This window comes from Pimephales promelas, chromosome 3 (assembly GCF_988280905.1).
Source record: "Pimephales promelas chromosome 3, fPimPro1.hap1.1, whole genome shotgun sequence".
Classification (NCBI taxonomy): Eukaryota; Metazoa; Chordata; class Actinopteri; order Cypriniformes; family Leuciscidae; genus Pimephales; species Pimephales promelas.
This window is the reverse complement of record NC_142771.1, coordinates 48,101,768-48,120,285: the sequence shown is the minus strand read 5'-3', so window position 1 is coordinate 48,120,285 and position 18,518 is coordinate 48,101,768. Positions and strand designations below refer to the sequence as shown.

Genomic DNA, 18,518 nt, shown 5'->3' with positions numbered 1-18,518 from the left:
GAATTTAAACAGCTTGTCACAATGCTTGCAGGAAAGATTATGGGATGGAGCCATTTTCGAAAAAGCACATGTCTTACATAAGGAGGTTTCTGTAGTGTAGTGGTGATCACGTTCGCCTAACACGCGAAAGGTCCTCGGTTCGAAACCGAGCAGAAACAGCAATTGGCTTCTGGCAGAAAATTTAAACGGTTTGCCACAACAGGAGGGCTCAGCTCACTTTTGCTTTATACACTTTTTAACAAGCCTGCACCAGAAGATTTCTGCCTGCACCTACAGGGCATGTTTCCGTAGTGTAGTGGTTATCACGTTCGCCTCACACGCGAAAGGTCCCCAGTTCGAAACTGGGCGGAAACTGTGGATGGTCTTTGCTAACATTTTTTGAGTGGTTTTCTGTTGAGCAGGTCAGAACACTTGCAGGGCGATTTGCGGTGTGTAAATTCTTTAGAAAAGGACTAAAACAAAACAAATGACCAATGAAGTTTCCTGTAGAGTAATAAAAAATGTTTAGTCTGCCAACAAAAATAGCAGCTTTTTGCCATTTTAAGGACAGTGGGCAGTCTATCGTTTCAGTCGCTTTTGAACAAGCGTACGCTAAAAGAGGTCGGACTGTCTTCCAAGTTAAGTTTCCGTAGTGTAGTGGTTATCACGTTCGCTTTACACGCGAAAGGTCCTCAGTTCGAAACTGGGCGGAAACAAGTAAAGGGGTTTTTAATATACGTGCTGAAATTCGCAACAAAGTTTTTGGACTATTGAAATTAGGTGAGGGCAATTGTACCAAAGAGCTGTAGGCAGACTGCCATTCCGAATGAGCTCTTATCTGTTGTTTGTGGAATTTAAACAGCTTGTCACAATGCTTGCAGGAAAGATTATGGGATGGAGCCATTTTCGAAAAAGCACATGTCTTACATAAGGAGGTTTCTGTAGTGTAGTGGTCATCACGTTCGCCTAACACGCGAAAGGTCCTCGGTTCGAAACCGAGCAGAAACAGCAATTGGCTTCTGGCAGAAAATTTAAACTGTTTGCCACAACAGGAGGGCTCAGCTCACTTTTCCTTTATACACTTTTTAACAAGCCTGCACCAGAAGATTTCTGCCTGCACCTACAGGGCATGTTTCCGTAGTGTAGTGGTTATCACGTTCGCCTCACACGCGAAAGGTCCCCAGTTCGAAACTGGGCGGAAACTGTGGATGGTCTTTGCTATCATTTTTTGAGTGGTTTTCTGTTGAGCAGGTCAGAACACTTGCAGGGCGATTTGCGGTGTAAATTCTTTAAAAAAGGACTAAAACAAAACAAATGACCATTGAAGTTTCCTGTAGAGTAATAAAAAATGTTTAGTCTGCCAACAAAAATAGCAGCTTTTTGCCATTTTTTAGGACAGTGGGCAGTCTATCGTTTCAGTCGCTTTTGAACAAGCGTACGCTAAAAGAGGTCGGACTGTCTTCCAAGTTAAGTTTCCGTAGTGTAGTGGTTATCACGTTTGCTTTACACGCGAAAGGTCCTCAGTTCGAAACTGGGCGGAAACAAGTAAAAGGGTTTTTAATATACGTGCTGAAATTCGCAACAAAGTTTTTGGACTATTGAAATTAGGTGAGGGCAATTGTACCAAAGAGCTGTAGGCAGACTGCCATTCCGAATGAGCTCTTATCTGTTGTTTGTGGAATTTAAACAGCTTGTCACAATGCTTGCAGGAAAGATTATGGGATGGAGCCATTTTCGAAAAAGCACATGTCTTACATAAGGAGGTTTCTGTAGTGTAGTGGTGATCACGTTCGCCTAACACGCGAAAGGTCCTCGGTTCGAAACCGAGCAGAAACAGCAATTGGCTTCTGGCAGAAAATTTAAACGGTTTGCCACAACAGGAGGGCTCAGCTCACTTTTGCTTTATACACTTTTTAACAAGCCTGCACCAGAAGATTTCTGCCTGCACCTACAGGGCATGTTTCCGTAGTGTAGTGGTTATCACGTTCGCCTCACACGCGAAAGGTCCCCAGTTCGAAACTGGGCAGAAACTGTGGATGGTCTTTGCTAACATTTTTTGAGTGGTTTTCTGTTGAGCAGGTCAGAACACTTGCAGGGCGATTTGCGGTGTAAATTCTTTAGAAAAGGACTAAAACAAAACAAATGACCAATGAAGTTTCCTGTAGAGTAATAAAAAATGTTTAGTCTGCCAACAAAAATAGCAGCTTTTTGCCATTTTAAGGACAGTGGGCAGTCTATCGTTTCAGTCGCTTTTGAACAAGCGTACGCTAAAAGAGGTCGGACTGTCTTCCAAGTTAAGTTTCCGTAGTGTAGAGGTTATCACGTTCGCTTTACACGCGAAAGGTCCTCAGTTTGAAACTGGGCGGAAACAAATAAAGGGGTTTTCAATATACGTGCTGAAATTCGCAACAAAGTTTTTGGACTATTGAAATTAGGTGAGGGCAATTGTACCAAAGAGCTGTAGGCAGACTGCCATTCCGAATGAGCTCTTATCTGTTGTTTGTGGAATTTAAACAGCTTGTCACAATGCTTGCAGGAAAGATTATGGGATGGAGCCATTTTCGGAAAAGCACATGCTTACATAAGGAGGTTTCTGTAGTGTAGTGGTCATCACGTTCGCCTAACACGCGAAAGGTCCTCGGTTCGAAACCGAGCAGAAACAGCAATTGGCTTCTGGCAGAAAATTTAAACGGTTTGCCACAACAGGAGGGCTCAGTTCACTTTTGCTTTATACACTTTTTAACAAGCCTGCACCAGAAGATTTCTGCCTGCACCTACAGGGCATGTTTCCGTAGTGTAGTGGTTATCACGTTCGCCTCACACGCGAAAGGTCCCCAGTTCGAAACTGGGCGGAAACTGTGGATGGTCTTTGCTAACATTTTTTGAGTGGTTTTCTGTTGAGCAGGTCAGAACACTTGCAGGGCGATTTGCGGTGTGTAAATTCTTTAGAAAAGGACTAAAACAAAACAAATGACCAATGAAGTTTCCTGTAGAGTAATAAAAAATGTTTAGTCTGCCAACAAAAATAGCAGCTTTTTGCCATTTTAAGGACAGTGGGCAGTCTATCGTTTCAGTCGCTTTTGAACAAGCGTACGCTAAAAGAGGTCGGACTGTCTTCCAAGTTAAGTTTCCGTAGTGTAGTGGTTATCACGTTCGCTTTACACGCGAAAGGTCCTCAGTTCGAAACTGGGCGGAAACAAGTAAAGGGGTTTTTAATATACGTGCTGAAATTCGCAACAAAGTTTTTGGACTATTGAAATTAGGTGAGGGCAATTGTACCAAAGAGCTGTAGGCAGACTGCCATTCCGAATGAGCTCTTATCTGTTGTTTGTGGAATTTAAACAGCTTGTCACAATGCTTGCAGGAAAGATTATGGGATGGAGCCATTTTCGAAAAAGCACATGTCTTACATAAGGAGGTTTCTGTAGTGTAGTGGTCATCACGTTCGCCTAACACGCGAAAGGTCCTCGGTTCGAAACCGAGCAGAAACAGCAATTGGCTTCTGGCAGAAAATTTAAACTGTTTGCCACAACAGGAGGGCTCAGCTCACTTTTCCTTTATACACTTTTTAACAAGCCTGCACCAGAAGATTTCTGCCTGCACCTACAGGGCATGTTTCCGTAGTGTAGTGGTTATCACGTTCGCCTCACACGCGAAAGGTCCCCAGTTCGAAACTGGGCGGAAACTGTGGATGGTCTTTGCTATCATTTTTTGAGTGGTTTTCTGTTGAGCAGGTCAGAACACTTGCAGGGCGATTTGCGGTGTAAATTCTTTAAAAAAGGACTAAAACAAAACAAATGACCATTGAAGTTTCCTGTAGAGTAATAAAAAATGTTTAGTCTGCCAACAAAAATAGCAGCTTTTTGCCATTTTTTAGGACAGTGGGCAGTCTATCGTTTCAGTCGCTTTTGAACAAGCGTACGCTAAAAGAGGTCGGACTGTCTTCCAAGTTAAGTTTCCGTAGTGTAGTGGTTATCACGTTTGCTTTACACGCGAAAGGTCCTCAGTTCGAAACTGGGCGGAAACAAGTAAAAGGATTTTTAATATACGTGCTGAAATTCGCAACAAAGTTTTTGGACTATTGAAATTAGGTGAGGGCAATTGTACCAAAGAGCTGTAGGCAGACTGCCATTCCGAATGAGCTCTTATCTGTTGTTTGTGGAATTTAAACAGCTTGTCACAATGCTTGCAGGAAAGATTATGGGATGGAGCCATTTTCGAAAAAGCACATGTCTTACGTAAGGATGTTTCTGTAGTGTAGTGGTCATCACGTTCGCCTAACACGCGAAAGGTCCTCGGTTCGAAACCGAGCAGAAACAGCAATTGGCTTCTGGCAGAAAATTTAAACTGTTTGCCACAACAGGAGGGCTCAGCTCACTTTTCCTTTATACACTTTTTAACAAGCCTGCACCAGAAGATTTCTGCCTGCACCTACAGGGCATGTTTCCGTAGTGTAGTGGTTATCACGTTCGCCTCACACGCGAAAGGTCCCCAGTTCGAAACTGGGCGGAAACTGTGGATGGTCTTTGCTATCATTTTTTGAGTGGTTTTCTGTTGAGCAGGTCAGAACACTTGCAGGGCGATTTGCGGTGTAAATTCTTTAAAAAAGGACTAAAACAAAACAAATGACCATTGAAGTTTCCTGTAGAGTAATAAAAAATGTTTAGTCTGCCAACAAAAATAGCAGCTTTTTGCCATTTTTTAGGACAGTGGGCAGTCTATCGTTTCAGTCGCTTTTGAACAAGCGTACGCTAAAAGAGGTCGGACTGTCTTCCAAGTTAAGTTTCCGTAGTGTAGTGGTTATCACGTTTGCTTTACACGCGAAAGGTCCTCAGTTCGAAACTGGGCGGAAACAAGTAAAAGGATTTTTAATATACGTGCTGAAATTCGCAACAAAGTTTTTGGACTATTGAAATTAGGTGAGGGCAATTGTACCAAAGAGCTGTAGGCAGACTGCCATTCCGAATGAGCTCTTATCTGTTGTTTGTGGAATTTAAACAGCTTGTCACAATGCTTGCAGGAAAGATTATGGGATGGAGCCATTTTCGAAAAAGCACATGTCTTACGTAAGGATGTTTCTGTAGTGTAGTGGTCATCACGTTCGCCTAACACGCGAAAGGTCCTCGGTTCGAAACCGAGCAGAAACAGCAATTGGCTTCTGGCAGAAAATTTAAACTGTTTGCCACAACAGGAGGGCTCAGCTCACTTTTCCTTTATACACTTTTTAACAAGCCTGCACCAGAAGATTTCTGCCTGCACTTACAGGGCATGTTTCCGTAGTGTAGTGGTTATCACGTTCGCCTCACACGCGAAAGGTCCCCAGTTCGAAACTGGGCGGAAACTGTGGATGGTCTTTGCTAACATTTTTTGAGTGGTTTTCTGTTGAGCAGGTCAGAACACTTGCAGGGCGATTTGCGGTGTAAATTCTTTAGAAAAGGACTAAAACAAAACAAATGACCATTGAAGTTTCCTGTAGAGTAATAAAAAATGTTTAGTCTGCCAACAAAAATAGCAGCTTTTTGCCATTTTAAGGACAGTGGGCAGTCTATCGTTTCAGTCGCTTTTGAACAAGCGTACGCTAAAAGAGGTCGGACTGTCTTCCAAGTTAAGTTTCCGTAGTGTAGAGGTTATCACGTTCGCTTTACACGCGAAAGGTCCTCAGTTCGAAACTGGGCGGAAACAAGTAAAGGGGTTTTTAATATACGTGCTGAAATTCGCAACAAAGTTTTTGGACTATTGAAATTAGGTGAGGGCAATTGTACCAAAGAGCTGTAGGCAGACTGCCATTCCGAATGAGCTCTTATCTGTTGTTTGTGGAATTTAAACAGCTTGTCACAATGCTTGCAGGAAAGATTATGGGATGGAGCCATTTTCGAAAAAGCACATGTCTTACGTAAGGAGGTTTCTGTAGTGTAGTGGCCATCACGTTCGCCTAACACGCGAAAGGTCCTCGGTTCGAAACCGAGCAGAAACAGCAATTGGCTTCTGGCAGAAAATTTAAACGGTTTGCCACAACAGGAGGGCTCAGCTCACTTTTGCTTTATACACTTTTTAACAAGCCTGCACCAGAAGATTTCTGCCTGCACCTACAGGGCATGTTTCCGTAGTGTAGTGGTTATCACGTTCGCCTCACACGCGAAAGGTCCCCAGTTCGAAACTGGGCGGAAACTGTGGATGGTCTTTGCTAACATTTTTTGAGTGGTTTTCTGTTGAGCAGGTCAGAACACTTGCAGGGCGATTTGCGGTGTGTAAATTCTTTAGAAAAGGACTAAAACAAAACAAATGACCAATGAAGTTTCCTGTAGAGTAATAAAAAATGTTTAGTCTGCCAACAAAAATAGCAGCTTTTTGCCATTTTAAGGACAGTGGGCAGTCTATCGTTTCAGTCGCTTTTGAACAAGCGTACGCTAAAAGAGGTCGGACTGTCTTCCAAGTTAAGTTTCCGTAGTGTAGTGGTTATCACGTTCGCTTTACACGCGAAAGGTCCTCAGTTCGAAACTGGGCGGAAACAAGTAAAGGGGTTTTTAATATACGTGCTGAAATTCGCAACAAAGTTTTTGGACTATTGAAATTAGGTGAGGGCAATTGTACCAAAGAGCTGTAGGCAGACTGCCATTCCGAATGAGCTCTTATCTGTTGTTTGTGGAATTTAAACAGCTTGTCACAATGCTTGCAGGAAAGATTATGGGATGGAGCCATTTTCGAAAAAGCACATGTCTTACATAAGGAGGTTTCTGTAGTGTAGTGGTCATCACGTTCGCCTAACACGCGAAAGGTCCTCGGTTCGAAACCGAGCAGAAACAGCAATTGGCTTCTGGCAGAAAATTTAAACTGTTTGCCACAACAGGAGGGCTCAGCTCACTTTTCCTTTATACACTTTTTAACAAGCCTGCACCAGAAGATTTCTGCCTGCACCTACAGGGCATGTTTCCGTAGTGTAGTGGTTATCACGTTCGCCTCACACGCGAAAGGTCCCCAGTTCGAAACTGGGCGGAAACTGTGGATGGTCTTTGCTATCATTTTTTGAGTGGTTTTCTGTTGAGCAGGTCAGAACACTTGCAGGGCGATTTGCGGTGTAAATTCTTTAAAAAAGGACTAAAACAAAACAAATGACCATTGAAGTTTCCTGTAGAGTAATAAAAAATGTTTAGTCTGCCAACAAAAATAGCAGCTTTTTGCCATTTTTTAGGACAGTGGGCAGTCTATCGTTTCAGTCGCTTTTGAACAAGCGTACGCTAAAAGAGGTCGGACTGTCTTCCAAGTTAAGTTTCCGTAGTGTAGTGGTTATCACGTTTGCTTTACACGCGAAAGGTCCTCAGTTCGAAACTGGGCGGAAACAAGTAAAAGGGTTTTTAATATACGTGCTGAAATTCGCAACAAAGTTTTTGGACTATTGAAATTAGGTGAGGGCAATTGTACCAAAGAGCTGTAGGCAGACTGCCATTCCGAATGAGCTCTTATCTGTTGTTTGTGGAATTTAAACAGCTTGTCACAATGCTTGCAGGAAAGATTATGGGATGGAGCCATTTTCGAAAAAGCACATGTCTTACATAAGGAGGTTTCTGTAGTGTAGTGGTGATCACGTTCGCCTAACACGCGAAAGGTCCTCGGTTCGAAACCGAGCAGAAACAGCAATTGGCTTCTGGCAGAAAATTTAAACGGTTTGCCACAACAGGAGGGCTCAGCTCACTTTTGCTTTATACACTTTTTAACAAGCCTGCACCAGAAGATTTCTGCCTGCACCTACAGGGCATGTTTCCGTAGTGTAGTGGTTATCACGTTCGCCTCACACGCGAAAGGTCCCCAGTTCGAAACTGGGCAGAAACTGTGGATGGTCTTTGCTAACATTTTTTGAGTGGTTTTCTGTTGAGCAGGTCAGAACACTTGCAGGGCGATTTGCGGTGTAAATTCTTTAGAAAAGGACTAAAACAAAACAAATGACCAATGAAGTTTCCTGTAGAGTAATAAAAAATGTTTAGTCTGCCAACAAAAATAGCAGCTTTTTGCCATTTTAAGGACAGTGGGCAGTCTATCGTTTCAGTCGCTTTTGAACAAGCGTACGCTAAAAGAGGTCGGACTGTCTTCCAAGTTAAGTTTCCGTAGTGTAGAGGTTATCACGTTCGCTTTACACGCGAAAGGTCCTCAGTTCGAAACTGGGCGGAAACAAATAAAGGGGTTTTCAATATACGTGCTGAAATTCGCAACAAAGTTTTTGGACTATTGAAATTAGGTGAGGGCAATTGTACCAAAGAGCTGTAGGCAGACTGCCATTCCGAATGAGCTCTTATCTGTTGTTTGTGGAATTTAAACAGCTTGTCACAATGCTTGCAGGAAAGATTATGGGATGGAGCCATTTTCGAAAAAGCACATGTCTTACATAAGGAGGTTTCTGTAGTGTAGTGGTCATCACGTTCGCCTAACACGCGAAAGGTCCTCGGTTCGAAACCGAGCAGAAACAGCAATTGGCTTCTGGCAGAAAATTTAAACTGTTTGCCACAACAGGAGGGCTCAGCTCACTTTTCCTTTATACACTTTTTAACAAGCCTGCACCAGAAGATTTCTGCCTGCACCTACAGGGCATGTTTCCGTAGTGTAGTGGTTATCACGTTCGCCTCACACGCGGGGGCCAGTCGCGCGTAGGTGTAGAGCGCTGCCAGCCAATAGGAACGCAGGAAATTTCAGGGAGGCGGGCCAGAAAAAATACACAAAATCATAGGTTCGAGTCCCGTCTCGACCACAAATATCATATTGTATCTAGATTAAAAAATGATTACAAATTCATGTCAAGTACGATTTACATATAATAAACTAAATTTTTTCTGAAAATAGAATAAAACTTTTAAGATTTGTTTTTGTGTAGGATGTACGAAATGTCCAATTATCTCAATAAACATTTAAATTATAATAGGGTATAGTTCTCTTTTAATATAGAAAATATTTGAATGTGAATAATTGTAAAGAACATTTTGATAATGTTTTATACCTTTATTTTTTTTTTAGAGAGATTTTCACATTATATTTCTTTAACTATGCACAAAAATCCAATATATATATATGAAAAACAACCAGTAAACACCAAATAGTAAGTTTATCATTTTATTTATAATACAATAATATACATATTATTATGTAAAACTGAAAAAGGTACTGTATTAAATACTTATAGATTAAAAAACAATAACATGAATAATAACAATAATAATAACAACATAAAGCTGGGGAAAAAACAAGATTTAAAAAAATAACAAATAATTATGTACAATGTTTAATTAACAGTTATTAAGTTTACACATCTGACCAAGATAAAATAATGCAAGTCAATAAAATTAACTTTAAAAACACACCAAATTGCAATGCAAACAAGGACTAAACTGTTTGATTTTAATGGACAATGGAAAGAAATTTAACAATTTAAAATTATAGATTAAATAACAGCAATAATAATATGGCTGTGGAGAAAATGAAAAAAAAAAACAAGAACATTTTTAAAAGTAAATAATTATGTACAGTGTTTAATAGTAACAATACTTAATATTTAGTGTTTTTTCAAATCTGAGCAAGATAAAATAATGCTAGTCAATAAATGAACTTAAAAAAATACAATGCAATGCAATAAAATACAATACTTTTGTAATTTTAATGAACATCCATATATATATATATATATATATATATATATATATATATATATATATATATATATATACAGTGGTGTGAATAAGTGTTTGCATGGTTTTACTTCAGTTAGCCTAATAGCTGGTTTGATTTGCATTGAAAGATGATCTTATGGTAAGTACTACCCCATGCCAATCTCTAGGTGTGGTGGAAGGTGTGTGATGATGTGGGGATATTTTAATTCCAAAGGCCAAGGGAACTTTATCAGGATGCATATTATCCTGGATCCATTAAATAACTGGCTTTTAAAAATAAAAATCAGCCTGACTCTATGGGAATTTAACATAGGGGTGCCCTGACTTATGCACCCTGTATTTTGAGGAAAAACATTTATTTATTTATGATACATTATTCATTCACAAAGAAAATTTGTGTCCTTAAAGGTTGGAGTTTTCCTCATTTTTCTAATTAAGGCATTAAGATCAATATCAAAAAGATTATTTTTATTCCTCTTTTTAGGCAACTTTAGCATGGGGGCAAACACTTATTCACACCACTGTATATATATATTAAAAGTGCATTAATATGTATAATATTGTATATGCGTGAATAACACATTTAATACACGTGTGTAATGCACGTCTTTACTTTTGTGTTCAAGTAGCTGGGAACAGGGGTTTCAGTGAGTGCAGACAGCATTGGTGCAGGTGTAGAGGCTGATTGTGCTGCGTGAGATGGTGCAAAGCCGATGTTGTTGGAGGAGCTGCAAGGAAAAGCACAGGGAGGAAATTAAAAACTGAATGTACATATGTATTTGATTGTCTTGACTACATTAAATGACTAATCATTATTTATTCTTTTATTCTATTTATTCTGTTATTTGTTCTAGTAATGCACATTCTGATAATGTTCAAATGCTTGTAAGTAAATAGTCAATTTTTTCACAACAAATAACAGTTTAGCATGCATACAATTCATGAAGTGCACCCACCTTCACCACTGGTATATTCAAACCTTAACAGTAGTTAGAACAAAAGAACATGGAGGATAAGTATGTAATTGAATAAGCCTCAAAAATGGATGTGTAAAGTAACCTGTTGTAAATAAGACTGTGGATCCTGTGGCTGCAGATGAGCCTAAAAATTACGCATTATAATTTGAATGGTTTCTCTCCAGTATGTTCAATTTTTATTCCAATTTTATAAGAATTTGACATGGGTATATATAACACACATGACAAGATACTTGATTTACTTACTCAGCTGTGTGAGATATTTTGTTGGAGAAAAACTTTCCAGTTCTTCTTCCTCCTCCATTACTATAAAATAAATAAAATAAAAAAATATAAAAATATATATGCAGAAATGTATGCATGTATATATAAAAAGTTAACAAGTTTAACTAATTAAAAATGTTAAATTGTACTATTAAATTGCACACATATATCTATTTGTTCATAATTTAAATGTAATATGTGTGTGTGATATTAATTGCAATATAGGAGGACCAAACCTGCAGAAATTAAACATTAATAAGTAAAAAAAAAGATACATTTGATAATAGGAAAATAAATAAAGGAATAAATGACTTGATAAAATAAATATGATTTATTCTTAATCAAAATCATTTTTGTATTTTTTTCCCTTCCCTTTCTGCTTTTATTTATGTGTTAATTAATATTTATATTTGGTAAGCAAGACCAACCAACCTAATTATCATGCACATCAATAAATGAAATACTGTAAAAATAGATATAAAACTAAAGAAAGAAAATTTAAATAAATAAAGGTTAAAACAAATATATCTGGAAATAAAAACAAATTGGAATAAATAAATATATATATTAATATAATATATTAATAATATATAAATATATATATATTATATAAAATAAATATATAATTAAATGAATGCATAAATAAATATAAGAATAAACTGAACAAAGAAATAAAATAATAAATAAATACAATTAAAACGAATACAAATACATTAAAATATAAAAGCAAAAAATGATATATTTGGGGGAAATTATACAAAAGTATATTTGATTAAAATGTTATCATAATTATTTTATCAAGTCGTTTATTCCTTTATGTATTTTCCTATTATCACATTTAATTTTATTTATTTATTTATTTATTTATTCATTCATTCATTCATTTATTTATTTATTTATTCATTCATTCATTTTTAACTGCAGGTTTGGTCCTCCATACTACTGCACATTACATCTTTCTGCAATGTTAACTTATATTTTAAACATAGTTAGAGATTATGATGAAACATTCACCTTTACAAACAAAGATACTCTTATAAAATAGCTGTTTCTTATCGTCACAATCCATTCAACACGATAACAATACGATTACATGACAATACATGCAATTTAAATGATAAAATATTTGAATAATAAAGTATATGCACTCACCTGAGTTAAAGTCTGTCTGCAGGTAGTTTAGACAAAACGAAACAAGTTTGCTGACAAGTCGGTAAACAAATATCTCTCCGGTAATAAAACGGGTTGACAGATGACGCTTCGCTTTTTAAATTCCCCGCCACGGAAAAGCGAAACAGCGCCGGGAAGTCTACGTGTGGCCAAAAGTAGATTGCATCCGTAGTGTTAAGCACTACCATAGAGAATGAATGGGAAAAGTTAAGGGAAGTTAAGCTTAACCATTTTCGGCTCCCGCGCGAAAGGTCCCCAGTTCGAAACTGGGCGGAAACTGTGGATGGTCTTTGCTATCATTTTTTGAGTGGTTTTCTGTTGAGCAGGTCAGAACACTTGCAGGGCGATTTGCGGTGTAAATTCTTTAAAAAAGGACTAAAACAAAACAAATGACCATTGAAGTTTCCTGTAGAGTAATAAAAAATGTTTAGTCTGCCAACAAAAATAGCAGCTTTTTGCCATTTTTTAGGACAGTGGGCAGTCTATCGTTTCAGTCGCTTTTGAACAAGCGTACGCTAAAAGAGGTCGGACTGTCTTCCAAGTTAAGTTTCCGTAGTGTAGTGGTTATCACGTTTGCTTTACACGCGAAAGGTCCTCAGTTCGAAACTGGGCGGAAACAAGTAAAAGGGTTTTTAATATACGTGCTGAAATTCGCAACAAAGTTTTTGGACTATTGAAATTAGGTGAGGGCAATTGTACCAAAGAGCTGTAGGCAGACTGCCATTCCGAATGAGCTCTTATCTGTTGTTTGTGGAATTTAAACAGCTTGTCACAATGCTTGCAGGAAAGATTATGGGATGGAGCCATTTTCGAAAAAGCACATGTCTTACATAAGGAGGTTTCTGTAGTGTAGTGGTGATCACGTTCGCCTAACACGCGAAAGGTCCTCGGTTCGAAACCGAGCAGAAACAGCAATTGGCTTCTGGCAGAAAATTTAAACGGTTTGCCACAACAGGAGGGCTCAGCTCACTTTTGCTTTATACACTTTTTAACAAGCCTGCACCAGAAGATTTCTGCCTGCACCTACAGGGCATGTTTCCGTAGTGTAGTGGTTATCACGTTCGCCTCACACGCGAAAGGTCCCCAGTTCGAAACTGGGCAGAAACTGTGGATGGTCTTTGCTAACATTTTTTGAGTGGTTTTCTGTTGAGCAGGTCAGAACACTTGCAGGGCGATTTGCGGTGTAAATTCTTTAGAAAAGGACTAAAACAAAACAAATGACCAATGAAGTTTCCTGTAGAGTAATAAAAAATGTTTAGTCTGCCAACAAAAATAGCAGCTTTTTGCCATTTTAAGGACAGTGGGCAGTCTATCGTTTCAGTCGCTTTTGAACAAGCGTACGCTAAAAGAGGTCGGACTGTCTTCCAAGTTAAGTTTCCGTAGTGTAGAGGTTATCACGTTCGCTTTACACGCGAAAGGTCCTCAGTTCGAAACTGGGCGGAAACAAATAAAGGGGTTTTCAATATACGTGCTGAAATTCGCAACAAAGTTTTTGGACTATTGAAATTAGGTGAGGGCAATTGTACCAAAGAGCTGTAGGCAGACTGCCATTCCGAATGAGCTCTTATCTGTTGTTTGTGGAATTTAAACAGCTTGTCACAATGCTTGCAGGAAAGATTATGGGATGGAGCCATTTTCGAAAAAGCACATGTCTTACATAAGGAGGTTTCTGTAGTGTAGTGGTCATCACGTTCGCCTAACACGCGAAAGGTCCTCGGTTCGAAACCGAGCAGATACAGCAATTGGCTTCTGGCAGAAAATTTAAACTGTTTGCCACAACAGGAGGGCTCAGCTCACTTTTCCTTTATACACTTTTTAACAAGCCTGCACCAGAAGATTTCTGCCTGCACCTACAGGGCATGTTTCCGTAGTGTAGTGGTTATCACGTTCGCCTCACACGCGAAAGGTCCCCAGTTCGAAACTGGGCGGAAACTGTGGATGGTCTTTGCTAAAATTTTTTGAGTGGTTTTCTGTTGAGCAGGTCAGAACACTTGCAGGGCGATTTGCGGTGTAAATTCTTTAGAAAAGGACTAAAACAAAACAAATGACCATTGAAGTTTCCTGTAGAGTAATAAAAAATGTTTAGTCTGCCAACAAAAATAGCAGCTTTTTGCCATTTTTTAGGACAGTGGGCAGTCTATCGTTTCAGTCGCTTTTGAACAAGCGTACGCTAAAAGAGGTCGGACTGTCTTCCAAGTTAAGTTTCCGTAGTGTAGTGGTTATCACGTTCGCTTTACACGTGAAAGGTCCTCAGTTCGAAACTGGGCGGAAACAAGTAAAGAGGTTTTTAATATACGTACTGAAATTCGCAACAAAGTTTTTGGACTATTGAAATTAGGTGAGGGCAATTGTACCAAAGAGCTGTAGGCAGACTGCCATTCCGAATGAGCTCTTATCTGTTGTTTGTGGAATTTAAACAGCTTGTCACAATGCTTGCAGGAAAGATTATGGGATGGAGCCATTTTCGGAAAAGCACATGCTTACATAAGGAGGTTTCTGTAGTGTAGTGGTCATCACGTTCGCCTAACACGCGAAAGGTCCTCGGTTCGAAACCGAGCAGAAACAGCAATTGGCTTCTGGCAGAAAATTTAAACTGTTTGCCACAACAGGAGGGCTCAGCTCACTTTTCCTTTATACACTTTTTAACAAGCCTGCACCAGAAGATTTCTGCCTGCACCTACAGGGCATGTTTCCGTAGTGTAGTGGTTATCACGTTCGCCTCACACGCGAAAGGTCCCCAGTTCGAAACTGGGCGGAAACTGTGGATGGTCTTTGCTAACATTTTTTGAGTGGTTTTCTGTTGAGCAGGTCAGAACACTTGCAGGGCGATTTGCGGTGTAAATTCTTTAGAAAAGGACTAAAACAAAACAAATGACCATTGAAGTTTCCTGTAGAGTAATAAAAAATGTTTAGTCTGCCAACAAAAATAGCAGCTTTTTGCCATTTTAAGGACAGTGGGCAGTCTATCGTTTCAGTCGCTTTTGAACAAGCGTACGCTAAAAGAGGTCGGACTGTCTTCCAAGGTAGGTTTCCGTAGTGTAGTGGTTATCACGTTCGCTTTACACGCGAAAGGTCCTCAGTTCGAAACTGGGCGGAAACAAGTAAAGGGGTTTTTAATATACGTGCTGAAATTCGCAACAAAGTTTTTGGACTATTGAAATTAGGTGAGGGCAATTGTACCAAAGAGCTGTAGGCAGACTGCCATTCCGAATGAGCTCTTATCTGTTGTTTGTGGAATTTAAACAGCTTGTCACAATGCTTGCAGGAAAGATTATGGGATGGAGCCATTTTCGAAAAAGCACATGTCTTACATAAGGAGGTTTCTGTAGTGTAGTGGTGATCACGTTCGCCTAACACGCGAAAGGTCCTCGGTTCGAAACCGAGCAGAAACAGCAATTGGCTTCTGGCAGAAAATTTAAACGGTTTGCCACAACAGGAGGGCTCAGCTCACTTTTGCTTTATACACTTTTTAACAAGCCTGCACCAGAAGATTTCTGCCTGCACCTACAGGGCATGTTTCCGTAGTGTAGTGGTTATCACGTTCGCCTCACACGCGAAAGGTCCCCAGTTCGAAACTGGGCGGAAACTGTGGATGGTCTTTGCTAACATTTTTTGAGTGGTTTTCTGTTGAGCAGGTCAGAACACTTGCAGGGCGATTTGCGGTGTGTAAATTCTTTAGAAAAGGACTAAAACAAAACAAATGACCAATGAAGTTTCCTGTAGAGTAATAAAAAATGTTTAGTCTGCCAACAAAAATAGCAGCTTTTTGCCATTTTAAGGACAGTGGGCAGTCTATCGTTTCAGTCGCTTTTGAACAAGCGTACGCTAAAAGAGGTCGGACTGTCTTCCAAGTTAAGTTTCCGTAGTGTAGTGGTTATCACGTTCGCTTTACACGCGAAAGGTCCTCAGTTCGAAACTGGGCGGAAACAAGTAAAGGGGTTTTTAATATACGTGCTGAAATTCGCAACAAAGTTTTTGGACTATTGAAATTAGGTGAGGGCAATTGTACCAAAGAGCTGTAGGCAGACTGCCATTCCGAATGAGCTCTTATCTGTTGTTTGTGGAATTTAAACAGCTTGTCACAATGCTTGCAGGAAAGATTATGGGATGGAGCCATTTTCGAAAAAGCACATGTCTTACATAAGGAGGTTTCTGTAGTGTAGTGGTCATCACGTTCGCCTAACACGCGAAAGGTCCTCGGTTCGAAACCGAGCAGAAACAGCAATTGGCTTCTGGCAGAAAATTTAAACTGTTTGCCACAACAGGAGGGCTCAGCTCACTTTTCCTTTATACACTTTTTAACAAGCCTGCACCAGAAGATTTCTGCCTGCACCTACAGGGCATGTTTCCGTAGTGTAGTGGTTATCACGTTCGCCTCACACGCGAAAGGTCCCCAGTTCGAAACTGGGCGGAAACTGTGGATGGTCTTTGCTATCATTTTTTGAGTGGTTTTCTGTTGAGCAGGTCAGAACACTTGCAGGGCGATTTGCGGTGTAAATTCTTTAAAAAAGGACTAAAACAAAACAAATGACCATTGAAGTTTCCTGTAGAGTAATAAAAAATGTTTAGTCTGCCAACAAAAATAGCAGCTTTTTGCCATTTTTTAGGACAGTGGGCAGTCTATCGTTTCAGTCGCTTTTGAACAAGCGTACGCTAAAAGAGGTCGGACTGTCTTCCAAGTTAAGTTTCCGTAGTGTAGTGGTTATCACGTTTGCTTTACACGCGAAAGGTCCTCAGTTCGAAACTGGGCGGAAACAAGTAAAAGGGTTTTTAATATACGTGCTGAAATTCGCAACAAAGTTTTTGGACTATTGAAATTAGGTGAGGGCAATTGTACCAAAGAGCTGTAGGCAGACTGCCATTCCGAATGAGCTCTTATCTGTTGTTTGTGGAATTTAAACAGCTTGTCACAATGCTTGCAGGAAAGATTATGGGATGGAGCCATTTTCGAAAAAGCACATGTCTTACATAAGGAGGTTTCTGTAGTGTAGTGGTGATCACGTTCGCCTAACACGCGAAAGGTCCTCGGTTCGAAACCGAGCAGAAACAGCAATTGGCTTCTGGCAGAAAATTTAAACGGTTTGCCACAACAGGAGGGCTCAGCTCACTTTTGCTTTATACACTTTTTAACAAGCCTGCACCAGAAGATTTCTGCCTGCACCTACAGGGCATGTTTCCGTAGTGTAGTGGTTATCACGTTCGCCTCACACGCGAAAGGTCCCCAGTTCGAAACTGGGCAGAAACTGTGGATGGTCTTTGCTAACATTTTTTGAGTGGTTTTCTGTTGAGCAGGTCAGAACACTTGCAGGGCGATTTGCGGTGTAAATTCTTTAGAAAAGGACTAAAACAAAACAAATGACCAATGAAGTTTCCTGTAGAGTAATAAAAAATGTTTAGTCTGCCAACAAAAATAGCAGCTTTTTGCCATTTTAAGGACAGTGGGCAGTCTATCGTTTCAGTCGCTTTTGAACAAGCGTACGCTAAAAGAGGTCGGACTGTCTTCCAAGTTAAGTTTCCGTAGTGTAGAGGTTATCACGTTCGCTTTACACGCGAAAGGTCCTCAGTTCGAAACTGGGCGGAAACAAATAAAGGGGTTTTCAATATACGTGCTGAAATTCGCAACAAAGTTTTTGGACTATTGAAATTAGGTGAGGGCAATTGTACCAAAGAGCTGTAGGCAGACTGCCATTCCGAATGAGCTCTTATCTGTTGTTTGTGGAATTTAAACAGCTTGTCACAATGCTTGCAGGAAAGATTATGGGATGGAGCCATTTTCGGAAAAGCACATGCTTACATAAGGAGGTTTCTGTAGTGTAGTGGTCATCACGTTCGCCTAACACGCGAAAGGTCCTCGGTTCGAAACCGAGCAGAAACAGCAATTGGCTTCTGGCAGAAAATTTAAACTGTTTGCCACAACAGGAGGGCTCAGCTCACTTTTCCTTTATACACTTTTTAACAAGCCTGCACCAGAAGATTTCTGCCTGCACCTACAGGGCATGTTTCCGTAGTGTAGTGGTTATCACATTCGCCTCACACGCGAAAGGTCCCCAGTTCGAAACTGGGCGGAAACTGTGGATGGTCTTTGCTAACATTTTTTGAGTGGTTTTCTGTTGAGCAGGTCAGAACACTTGCAGGGCGATTTGCGGTGTAAATTCTTTAGAAAAGGACTAAAACAAAACAAATGACCATTGAAGTTTCCTGTAGAGTAATAAAAAATGTTTAGTCTGCCAACAAAAATAGCAGCTTTTTGCCATTTTTTAGGACAGTGGGCAGTCTATCGTTTCAGTCGCTTTTGAACAAGCGTACGCTAAAAGAGGTCGGACTGTCTTCCAAGTTAAGTTTCCGTAGTGTAGTGGTTATCACGTTTGCTTTACACGCGAAAGGTCCTCAGTTCGAAACTGGGCGGAAACAAGTAAAAGGGTTTTTAATATACGTGCTGAAATTCGCAACAAAGTTTTTGGACTATTGAAATTAGGTG

At 39.9% G+C, this 18,518-nt stretch overlaps 1 long non-coding RNA gene and 41 other non-coding genes across 43 annotated transcripts; 41 read left to right on the top strand and 1 right to left on the bottom strand.

Annotated features, from left to right (window-relative positions):
* The first annotated feature begins 85 nt into the window (after window positions 1-85).
* Window positions 86-158, top strand: trnav-aac (transfer RNA valine (anticodon AAC)). Its single transcript has one exon. It is a non-coding gene; the product is annotated as a tRNA-Val (tRNA).
* A 123-nt stretch (window positions 159-281) lies between these two features.
* trnav-cac (transfer RNA valine (anticodon CAC)) lies at window positions 282-354 on the top strand. The gene has a single exon. It is a non-coding gene; the product is annotated as a tRNA-Val (tRNA).
* A 268-nt stretch (window positions 355-622) lies between these two features.
* trnav-uac (transfer RNA valine (anticodon UAC)) lies at window positions 623-695 on the top strand. The gene has a single exon. It is a non-coding gene; the product is annotated as a tRNA-Val (tRNA).
* A 219-nt stretch (window positions 696-914) lies between these two features.
* On the top strand, window positions 915-987 carry trnav-aac (transfer RNA valine (anticodon AAC)). Its single transcript has one exon. It is a non-coding gene; the product is annotated as a tRNA-Val (tRNA).
* A 123-nt stretch (window positions 988-1,110) lies between these two features.
* trnav-cac (transfer RNA valine (anticodon CAC)) lies at window positions 1,111-1,183 on the top strand. Its single transcript has one exon. It is a non-coding gene; the product is annotated as a tRNA-Val (tRNA).
* Window positions 1,184-1,450: 267 nt separating this feature from the next.
* On the top strand, window positions 1,451-1,523 carry trnav-uac (transfer RNA valine (anticodon UAC)). The gene has a single exon. It is a non-coding gene; the product is annotated as a tRNA-Val (tRNA).
* A 219-nt stretch (window positions 1,524-1,742) lies between these two features.
* On the top strand, window positions 1,743-1,815 carry trnav-aac (transfer RNA valine (anticodon AAC)). Its single transcript has one exon. It is a non-coding gene; the product is annotated as a tRNA-Val (tRNA).
* Window positions 1,816-2,568: 753 nt separating this feature from the next.
* On the top strand, window positions 2,569-2,641 carry trnav-aac (transfer RNA valine (anticodon AAC)). Its single transcript has one exon. It is a non-coding gene; the product is annotated as a tRNA-Val (tRNA).
* Window positions 2,642-2,764: 123 nt separating this feature from the next.
* trnav-cac (transfer RNA valine (anticodon CAC)) lies at window positions 2,765-2,837 on the top strand. Its single transcript has one exon. It is a non-coding gene; the product is annotated as a tRNA-Val (tRNA).
* Window positions 2,838-3,105: 268 nt separating this feature from the next.
* trnav-uac (transfer RNA valine (anticodon UAC)) lies at window positions 3,106-3,178 on the top strand. The gene has a single exon. It is a non-coding gene; the product is annotated as a tRNA-Val (tRNA).
* Window positions 3,179-3,397: 219 nt separating this feature from the next.
* Window positions 3,398-3,470, top strand: trnav-aac (transfer RNA valine (anticodon AAC)). The gene has a single exon. It is a non-coding gene; the product is annotated as a tRNA-Val (tRNA).
* A 123-nt stretch (window positions 3,471-3,593) lies between these two features.
* trnav-cac (transfer RNA valine (anticodon CAC)) lies at window positions 3,594-3,666 on the top strand. The gene has a single exon. It is a non-coding gene; the product is annotated as a tRNA-Val (tRNA).
* A 267-nt stretch (window positions 3,667-3,933) lies between these two features.
* trnav-uac (transfer RNA valine (anticodon UAC)) lies at window positions 3,934-4,006 on the top strand. Its single transcript has one exon. It is a non-coding gene; the product is annotated as a tRNA-Val (tRNA).
* A 219-nt stretch (window positions 4,007-4,225) lies between these two features.
* Window positions 4,226-4,298, top strand: trnav-aac (transfer RNA valine (anticodon AAC)). Its single transcript has one exon. It is a non-coding gene; the product is annotated as a tRNA-Val (tRNA).
* Window positions 4,299-4,421: 123 nt separating this feature from the next.
* trnav-cac (transfer RNA valine (anticodon CAC)) lies at window positions 4,422-4,494 on the top strand. Its single transcript has one exon. It is a non-coding gene; the product is annotated as a tRNA-Val (tRNA).
* A 267-nt stretch (window positions 4,495-4,761) lies between these two features.
* On the top strand, window positions 4,762-4,834 carry trnav-uac (transfer RNA valine (anticodon UAC)). The gene has a single exon. It is a non-coding gene; the product is annotated as a tRNA-Val (tRNA).
* Window positions 4,835-5,053: 219 nt separating this feature from the next.
* Window positions 5,054-5,126, top strand: trnav-aac (transfer RNA valine (anticodon AAC)). The gene has a single exon. It is a non-coding gene; the product is annotated as a tRNA-Val (tRNA).
* Window positions 5,127-5,249: 123 nt separating this feature from the next.
* On the top strand, window positions 5,250-5,322 carry trnav-cac (transfer RNA valine (anticodon CAC)). Its single transcript has one exon. It is a non-coding gene; the product is annotated as a tRNA-Val (tRNA).
* Window positions 5,323-6,076: 754 nt separating this feature from the next.
* Window positions 6,077-6,149, top strand: trnav-cac (transfer RNA valine (anticodon CAC)). Its single transcript has one exon. It is a non-coding gene; the product is annotated as a tRNA-Val (tRNA).
* Window positions 6,150-6,417: 268 nt separating this feature from the next.
* trnav-uac (transfer RNA valine (anticodon UAC)) lies at window positions 6,418-6,490 on the top strand. Its single transcript has one exon. It is a non-coding gene; the product is annotated as a tRNA-Val (tRNA).
* A 219-nt stretch (window positions 6,491-6,709) lies between these two features.
* On the top strand, window positions 6,710-6,782 carry trnav-aac (transfer RNA valine (anticodon AAC)). Its single transcript has one exon. It is a non-coding gene; the product is annotated as a tRNA-Val (tRNA).
* A 123-nt stretch (window positions 6,783-6,905) lies between these two features.
* trnav-cac (transfer RNA valine (anticodon CAC)) lies at window positions 6,906-6,978 on the top strand. The gene has a single exon. It is a non-coding gene; the product is annotated as a tRNA-Val (tRNA).
* A 267-nt stretch (window positions 6,979-7,245) lies between these two features.
* On the top strand, window positions 7,246-7,318 carry trnav-uac (transfer RNA valine (anticodon UAC)). The gene has a single exon. It is a non-coding gene; the product is annotated as a tRNA-Val (tRNA).
* A 219-nt stretch (window positions 7,319-7,537) lies between these two features.
* Window positions 7,538-7,610, top strand: trnav-aac (transfer RNA valine (anticodon AAC)). The gene has a single exon. It is a non-coding gene; the product is annotated as a tRNA-Val (tRNA).
* A 754-nt stretch (window positions 7,611-8,364) lies between these two features.
* Window positions 8,365-8,437, top strand: trnav-aac (transfer RNA valine (anticodon AAC)). The gene has a single exon. It is a non-coding gene; the product is annotated as a tRNA-Val (tRNA).
* Window positions 8,438-9,072: 635 nt separating this feature from the next.
* Window positions 9,073-12,277, bottom strand: LOC148994946 (uncharacterized). Of its 2 annotated transcripts, none has more exons than XR_016150756.1 (3): window positions 12,023-12,277; window positions 10,243-10,912; window positions 9,073-9,428 (listed from the first exon to the last, which is right to left on the bottom strand). It is a non-coding gene; the product is annotated as an uncharacterized LOC148994946 (long non-coding RNA). The 2 variants fall into 2 exon arrangements; XR_016150757.1 differs by lacking the exon at window positions 12,023-12,277 and having other exon boundaries at window positions 10,243-10,730; window positions 10,853-11,041.
* Window positions 12,278-12,586: 309 nt separating this feature from the next.
* On the top strand, window positions 12,587-12,659 carry trnav-uac (transfer RNA valine (anticodon UAC)). Its single transcript has one exon. It is a non-coding gene; the product is annotated as a tRNA-Val (tRNA).
* A 219-nt stretch (window positions 12,660-12,878) lies between these two features.
* On the top strand, window positions 12,879-12,951 carry trnav-aac (transfer RNA valine (anticodon AAC)). The gene has a single exon. It is a non-coding gene; the product is annotated as a tRNA-Val (tRNA).
* Window positions 12,952-13,901: 950 nt separating this feature from the next.
* Window positions 13,902-13,974, top strand: trnav-cac (transfer RNA valine (anticodon CAC)). The gene has a single exon. It is a non-coding gene; the product is annotated as a tRNA-Val (tRNA).
* Window positions 13,975-14,241: 267 nt separating this feature from the next.
* trnav-uac (transfer RNA valine (anticodon UAC)) lies at window positions 14,242-14,314 on the top strand. The gene has a single exon. It is a non-coding gene; the product is annotated as a tRNA-Val (tRNA).
* A 218-nt stretch (window positions 14,315-14,532) lies between these two features.
* On the top strand, window positions 14,533-14,605 carry trnav-aac (transfer RNA valine (anticodon AAC)). The gene has a single exon. It is a non-coding gene; the product is annotated as a tRNA-Val (tRNA).
* Window positions 14,606-14,728: 123 nt separating this feature from the next.
* On the top strand, window positions 14,729-14,801 carry trnav-cac (transfer RNA valine (anticodon CAC)). Its single transcript has one exon. It is a non-coding gene; the product is annotated as a tRNA-Val (tRNA).
* Window positions 14,802-15,067: 266 nt separating this feature from the next.
* trnav-uac (transfer RNA valine (anticodon UAC)) lies at window positions 15,068-15,140 on the top strand. Its single transcript has one exon. It is a non-coding gene; the product is annotated as a tRNA-Val (tRNA).
* Window positions 15,141-15,359: 219 nt separating this feature from the next.
* trnav-aac (transfer RNA valine (anticodon AAC)) lies at window positions 15,360-15,432 on the top strand. The gene has a single exon. It is a non-coding gene; the product is annotated as a tRNA-Val (tRNA).
* A 123-nt stretch (window positions 15,433-15,555) lies between these two features.
* Window positions 15,556-15,628, top strand: trnav-cac (transfer RNA valine (anticodon CAC)). Its single transcript has one exon. It is a non-coding gene; the product is annotated as a tRNA-Val (tRNA).
* Window positions 15,629-15,896: 268 nt separating this feature from the next.
* On the top strand, window positions 15,897-15,969 carry trnav-uac (transfer RNA valine (anticodon UAC)). The gene has a single exon. It is a non-coding gene; the product is annotated as a tRNA-Val (tRNA).
* Window positions 15,970-16,188: 219 nt separating this feature from the next.
* trnav-aac (transfer RNA valine (anticodon AAC)) lies at window positions 16,189-16,261 on the top strand. The gene has a single exon. It is a non-coding gene; the product is annotated as a tRNA-Val (tRNA).
* A 123-nt stretch (window positions 16,262-16,384) lies between these two features.
* trnav-cac (transfer RNA valine (anticodon CAC)) lies at window positions 16,385-16,457 on the top strand. The gene has a single exon. It is a non-coding gene; the product is annotated as a tRNA-Val (tRNA).
* A 267-nt stretch (window positions 16,458-16,724) lies between these two features.
* On the top strand, window positions 16,725-16,797 carry trnav-uac (transfer RNA valine (anticodon UAC)). Its single transcript has one exon. It is a non-coding gene; the product is annotated as a tRNA-Val (tRNA).
* Window positions 16,798-17,016: 219 nt separating this feature from the next.
* Window positions 17,017-17,089, top strand: trnav-aac (transfer RNA valine (anticodon AAC)). The gene has a single exon. It is a non-coding gene; the product is annotated as a tRNA-Val (tRNA).
* A 753-nt stretch (window positions 17,090-17,842) lies between these two features.
* On the top strand, window positions 17,843-17,915 carry trnav-aac (transfer RNA valine (anticodon AAC)). Its single transcript has one exon. It is a non-coding gene; the product is annotated as a tRNA-Val (tRNA).
* Window positions 17,916-18,378: 463 nt separating this feature from the next.
* On the top strand, window positions 18,379-18,451 carry trnav-uac (transfer RNA valine (anticodon UAC)). The gene has a single exon. It is a non-coding gene; the product is annotated as a tRNA-Val (tRNA).
* The last annotated feature ends 67 nt before the right edge of the window (window positions 18,452-18,518 follow it).